We start from the raw sequence: 7311 nt of genomic DNA on the forward strand, positions 1-7311 counted from the left end.
GGAGCCGCCAAGTCCCGAATTCCCAGGTGATCACCGTCCCCGACTGTCGGATCTGGTACTGCTGGCGAAGAACAAAGACAGTCAAGTGTGGGTGTGTGTACACCCAGTAACAACAACGGTGGGAATGCCACCTCCACCTCTCATTCAATATGTTGCAGCGGTCTCAGCTGAAAAGGAGCGCCGTCTTGCACAGCCTCCTCACAAACGACCGGTTCTCCTGCAAATTCTCACAATAATAGAGTTACAAATCTCACAAAAAGGCTGAGAGTATTACCTCCTATGAAGTATGATATCTCGGCAACGAGGTGGAGATGACGTCTGGTCTTTATGGAGTGAGATGATGTTGAGTAGATGGGTGACAGCTGTCAAGAGGTAATGAGCGACAGCTGTCACCCCCGGCTGTGTCCATGGCGGCAGCGCTCTCTCTGCCTGAAGCCCGCACTTCAGGCAGGGCGCCCTCTGGTGGTGGGCCAGCAGTACCTCCTCTTCTGGCGGCCCACACAACACTAAAACCATATTGACTTTCATCCAGCAAGTTATGTGGTTCTATAAATTTATCCAATCTGCTATTGTAAAGCTTTTCCAATATCTTAGAAAATTGTGACAGCAGAGACACAGGCCTGCAATTTGTAAAAAGATGTTTACTACCACATTTAAATAAAGGTATCACTTTTGCCACTTTCATACTGTGTGGAACAATTCCAGTTTGAAATGATTTATTAAAAATATATGCTACTAGATTTGCAATTTCAGCACTTATTTGCTTTACTAAAGACATATATACCTTATTATAATCCACTGACTTTTTACTTTTACATGTACTATCTTAATAATTTCCCTTTATCTCCTGGACCAAGAAACATTGTGTGTGGATTTCTGTCAGTTAATTGCTTATTTTCCCATGGGCTGTGTGGAATTTCAGCTGCCAGAGCTGGCCCAACATTAGCAAAGAATTTTGTTGTATATATTGAAATATGTTTTCAAATTCTGAATATGCCAAGTTAGCATCCTGTTTTGCATAAATGGGATTCCAATTCTGTAAAAGTAAATCATGTTTTAAGGCAGTGATAGCTTCTTCAGATTCCAAATGCTTACAATATTGTATTTTCTCAGTACATTTTTTATTTAAGTTTAGATCAATTACTGTAAAAATTGGTAAATGGTCACTGATATCATTGATTAATAAGCCACTTAGTGTTTTGGTATCAATATCATTCGTAAATATATTATTAATGAGAGTAGCTGAACGTGAAGTTATTCTTGAAGGCCTAGTGATTTTTGGATATAAATTTAAGCTATATATAGTATTAATGAAATCCTCTGTCACTTTATGCTGATGTGGATTTAAAACATCAATATTTATATCTCCACAAACAAATACTCGTTTGTTATACATCTTTGAAAATAATTTCTCAATCCATTTTTGAAACTCTTCAATTTTGGAGCCCGGAGTTCTATATATGCAACTAATAATTATATTTTTTACCTTTTTCCATGCATATTTCATTTGTCATGCATTCCAAAAGATTTTCCACGGCCATTGTCATTTGATCTTTAATTTTGTATTTAAGCCTTTGGTCAACATACAATACTACTACTACTCCTCTGTTTTGCCTATTCAAATCATTGAATTCATAAACTTCCAATTCGTAATTCCTATCATCAACCTCTGCAAGCCAAGTTTCCGATATGGTAATTACACTAAAAAGATAATTTTTTTTTAAATAATCCTTGATATTCCCCAAATTTTTGTACATACTCCTACTGCTACAGTGAATTATTGATAATTTCCTGTCATTTGAAATGCGGTTGTTGTATTGTTCATCTGTGTAATACTGACAATTACTATTTCTAAAGGAATAGAAATGATTATCTGGATCTATCTCATATTCCATATCCTGTATATGGTGCTCGGTGTTATGTGTCGGACGCAGCTCGGAGAACCGACCAGCGTTTGAAGGACCCAGTATGAAATAAGCAGAGCACGGTACAAAGGCTAACTGAATTTAATACATAACAGTGATAATATAACAACAAAAGGTGCGGCCTGGCGTGGTGCGCTCCCAGCAGCGCTAACGGTCCGGAGCCAGAAGCTGTTTCGGACCAAAGGACCCCGCCGACACCCCCCAGGTGGCCGCAACAACCGAGTCTGTGAAAGAAGGAACCATTATGTGAGTCCACACTCTACACACAGAACACTTAAAGGTGTACAAACAGCAAACACTTCCTGGCTTGATTACTGATCAGCTTCCCAACCTGCAGGCATGGAACATCCAGTTCCCAAAACTCCACCGCAGTGAAAGCTGATACATGACTAACATACAGCTCAATACAATAAGGTGTGAGGGACACCACATTTACTGACTGTATAACTGTTAGTCACAAAATCTAACGTACCTCAGGAAGTGTGCTGACGAGCGTAAGACCTCACCCCCTCCTCTTTCACAGACTGTGCATCAAACCTGGACGTTCTCAGCATCCGCTGCTGATGAGATGGCTCCCAAGATGACGATCTCACCCGTCTGGTCACAAGGTCGAGTCTCTGGCAAATACACACTGTGCACTCCAGTCTTAAATGCCAACATGTTCCAATCCATCCAGATGCACCACAGCTGTGAGTCCTGACGAGTCGCAGGTGATCAGGGTGAGGTCCTGACAGCCTCAGCAACACAGCCACTCAGTCCCAAACGCACGCCACCTGGGAGGAAAACCAAAAGACAGAAACAAACCGGCAGCCAGGCCCCCCCAGCCATATAACACTTGGTATACTGACAAGATTGTAATTCCTGCACAGAGGTAAAATCAAAGGAATCAGCTGTCATCATATAATAAAAAGAAAAGTCCACAAACAACCCCCCCCCCCCCCCCCCCCCCCCAAAAGCAGTCAAATTAGGTCTCACTACATAAGGTAAACACACATAATATGAAATTAATTTTCCAGAATTGCTTATACCCAAGTTTCGTTTGACAACACAAACATAACCCTAAATGAACAAATAACGCTCTTAACACTCAAACCTTCAGAATTAGTGCATTACTTGAACAGATATGTGCAATAGTTTCACTTTGTAAAAATAACAGGTACCGTTAATGTCGATAAACTGTCCGGAATTAGTTGTTTATAAGTGAAACCATGAGTGAAAAGTGCTTTACGTTTCATGTCTCCTGCCTACTGTTGCATGGGGGAAGTAACTGACCTTTTTTGTTTTTGCAATAGCAGCCAGCCTGCCTCCTTCTGCTCACTTCAGTTTTCAATTTCTTTTCATTTATATAGTGCCAAATCACAACAGAGTTGCCTTAAGGCACTTCACACAAGTAAGATCCAACATTACTAACCCCCAGAGCAGCAGCGGGAAGGAAAAATTCCATTTGAGGAAGAAACCTCAAGCAGACCAGACTCAAAGGAGGTGACCCTCTGCTTGGGCCATGCTACAGATATAAATTACAGAACAATTCACAAAACAAATATACAGGAAATGCAGTTGGTGCACAGGGCAGGAGGGTCTCCAGCACAAATACAACTCCCATCTCTGGATGGAGCTGCACCTTAAACAGAGAGAAAAAACAGAATCATGCATCAGAAAGACAAGAAATACAGTATAATTTGCCAGCATTAAACAACAAGAAAAACAGGAAATACTAAAGTGATCCCTGGTCACTAGCCCTAAGCTTCACTAAAAGACCCAGAATTTAGGTAAAGTTGAAGCCGCAGCACACTCCATTTCCTAATAAAATGAATTAAAAGAGTAAAAAGCATAAAACTATATTATGCCAATATGCTAGCCAACTGAAAGGGAAAATAAGTGTGTCTTAAGTCTGGACTTGAAAGTCTCCACAGAATCTGACTGTTTTATTGATGCAGGGAGATCATTCCACAGAACAGAGGGAGGATAAGAGAAAGCTCTATGGCCCGCAGACCTTTTATTCACCCAAGGGACACAAAGTAGTCCTGCACCCTGAGAATGCAAAGCCCGGGCTGGTACATAGGGTCTGAGGGTCAGCTAAGTAGGGACGTGCCAGTCCATGAACAATTTTATAGACTAGTAGCAGAACCTTAAAAACTGATCTCACAGGGACAGGAAGCCAGTGAAGGGATGCCAAAATGTGTGTAATGTGGTCGAACTTTCTGCTTCGTGCCAAAAGTCTGGCAGCAGCATTTTGAAACAATTGGAGAACCCTAATACTGGACTGCGGTAAACCAGAAAATAGAACATTGTAGGAGTCCAATCTAGAAGAGATAAACGCATGGATCAGGGTCTCACATCAGCCACAGACAGGATGGGATGAATCTTCGCTATATTTCGCAGATGGAAGAAAGCAGTCCTCATAATATTTCTAATGTGGAGGTCAAAGGACAGTGTAGGATCAAAAATTACCCCAAGGTTCCTCACTTTGTCAGTGTGATGTATGACACACAAGCCTAGGCTAAGCGTTAAGTGGTCAAATTCATGCCGATGTCTCACTGGACCAAGAATCATCATTTCAGTCTTATCAGAGTTTAAAAGTAGGAAGTTTCTAGACATCCAACTTCTCGCTGATGCAAGGCAATCTTCTAAGGATTTTATGTAAATGAGATTACCAGCAGTTATTGGCATGTATAACTGAGTATCATCAGCATAGCAGTGAAAGGTAATCCCAAAAGGGCACAATATGTGCCCAAGGGGTGTTATATAAAGGGAGAAAAGCAGGGGGCCTAAGACGGACCCCTGTGGAACCCCAAATTTCATGTCACTAAGGTTAGAGGTAGTGTTACTGTACAAAACACAGTGAGAGTGACTGGTCAAGTATGACATCAACCATGCAAGGGCACTCCCAATAATCCCTAAATGTTTTTCCAGCCTATCAAGGAGATTTTTTTTTTATGTTTGTGTTTTTTGTCTTTGTCTTTGTCAGTGTCTTTTAATGCAACTCTGTAGTACTTTGCCCAAGACAAATTGCCTCTTGGGGACAATAAAGTTTATTCAATCAATCAATCAATCAATCAATCAATCAATATGATGATCCACAGTATCAAATGCAGCACTGAGATCTAACAGCACCACAACCGTAATGCCCGAATCCATTGCAAGCAGAAATTCATTCACTACTTTAGTTAGAGCCATCTCTGTGGAATGATATTTTCTAAAAGCAGACTGCAGTGGCTCAAAGAGATTATTCTCAGTAAGAAAGTCCACGAGCTGCTGTGACACCACTTTTTCCAGAATTTTAGAGCAAAATGATAGATTTGATATCAGCTGATAGTTTTTCAATACACTAAGGTCAAGATTAGGTTTCCTAAGTAGTGGTTTAATCACTGCAGATTTGAAACATTTAGGAACAGATCCAGAAGTTAAAGAAAGATTAATAATTTCCAGTACAATTGGCCCAAGATTGGGCCACAGGTCCTTAAACAGTTTTGTTCGTATAGGATCAAATAATCAGGCTGTGCTTTTTGTTGACGTTACAAGTTTCGTCAGCACGCCAAGTGAGATACTATCAAATTCTGTAAATCTAGGTAATTCCGCAGTAATGGCACACACCTCAGTAGCATGGTGTAGTTGTTGGGCAAGATCTGGGATATGTTTAACCTATTGTCTTCTGTTTACTTCTCAAAGTAATCCAGGAAATCTTGTGCTGTAAAAGGAGAGTGAACTACAGGTGGGGTGGTTGTCCATGAATAAGAGCTGCCACCGTGTTGAACAAGAACTTTGATTTATGCTTGTTTTGTTGATCAAATCAGAGTAATCGGTCCACTTTGTAGTCAGTGATGCATGCTTATAGTCTAAGACAGCATCACGCCACGCAAGGTGGAATAGTTTTCATTTTGAACGACGCCATTTCCGTTCTAGACCTCTAGCCTTATTGCTTGAGGTCACGCAGGTAATCATTGAACCAAGGTGACTGTGTTTTGGGGGAGCGTGGTTTTAATACAGGTGGCACAATCATGTTGAGTGTAGTTTTGAGCACTGAGTTTAAACTATCCACAAGACTGTCTACTGATTGGGTATTTGCCATATGTGAAGCTAAGGCATCAGGCAGTCTAGCTTTGAGTTCAGTCTTAGTTGAGGAGTTGATGCATCGCTGTAAAGAGTTCAATCTTTGTATATTTCTGCATTCATCTTTCCCTCTATCCTGACTTGTCTCTCAGTTCCTGCAGCTGATAAACATCCCCACAGCATGATGCTGCCACCACCATGCTTCACTGTAGTCCTTCAGGTAGTCCTGAGTCCTTCAGGTGCCTTTTGGCAAACTCCAGACAGGCTGCCATTTGCCTTTGTCATGTCATCATGGAATCAAAGTTGTAACCATTAATTTACTAACTTTCACCATGATACGAGGGGAAGACGGCCCTTCCTTCATTTGTGCAGTCCAACCCAAGTTGTGTCATGAGTGTATTGGGAGATTTGGCTCTGCTCTGAGAAATAATTCACAAATGTAATCATTTTGTAAATGTTGGCTTATTTGAAAGTCCAATAAACAAAATGATTAAAAAAAAATCAAGAATTATGGTGAATATTTTTTCTAATATTAAAGGATTATTAACTGAGCACGAGGTCTGTAAGGGAAAATATCAGACCGAGGTGTTGACAGTATGGAATGAGTGTTAGTGAGTTCCTTGCAAAAAACACTGAGTATGTTCATGTCCGACTTGGTTTTTCGAATCATGTTTTTAGCTTTCTGTTTTGTAACAAATGTGATACGCGATCCGGACTGATTATCATGGTAATGGTCTGATATGGGAAATATCAGACTGGAAATCAGGCAATCAGAGTGCGTGTAGCGTCATAGCCATATAATAAACTGGTTTATACCAACCCTGCAACAGCTGTAGAACTTAGCTCAGGTCAGTTTGTTTACAGTATTTAATGCATGATAGAGAGTCCTGATATTATTTTTTTAAATTTCACTAAAAATAAATGTAGTAAGTAATTCTGTACAAATTACATATTTGTTTGACAAATATTATTGTTCTAACTGAACTGTGTCAAGTTTTCAGTGATGTCAAAAAGTGTTCAAATTACAATGGCTATCACTGTTTTAGGAATCTGATATGTGACTATGTTCACGGTTTACCAGGTCAACTGAAAACAGTTTGCAACTGAAACTGCATGAAATATTTGGTATCAGACAGAGACAGAAAGGCCTGATTTCTGATACCTGATCAGTATCAGACTCTGGTGAAGAAAGGTGACAGGAGCTGATTTGTGACCAAAGAATATCTGCAAGAGTGAAGAGGACAGTCTACAAGAGAGTAATGAGACCAGCTATGTTGTATGGCTTAGAGACGGTGGCACGAAAACTAAGACAGGAGGCAGAGCTGAAGATGTCGTG

Source organism: Thalassophryne amazonica, chromosome 2 (genome assembly GCF_902500255.1).
Source record: "Thalassophryne amazonica chromosome 2, fThaAma1.1, whole genome shotgun sequence".
Lineage (NCBI taxonomy): Eukaryota > Metazoa > Chordata > Actinopteri > Batrachoidiformes > Batrachoididae > Thalassophryne > Thalassophryne amazonica.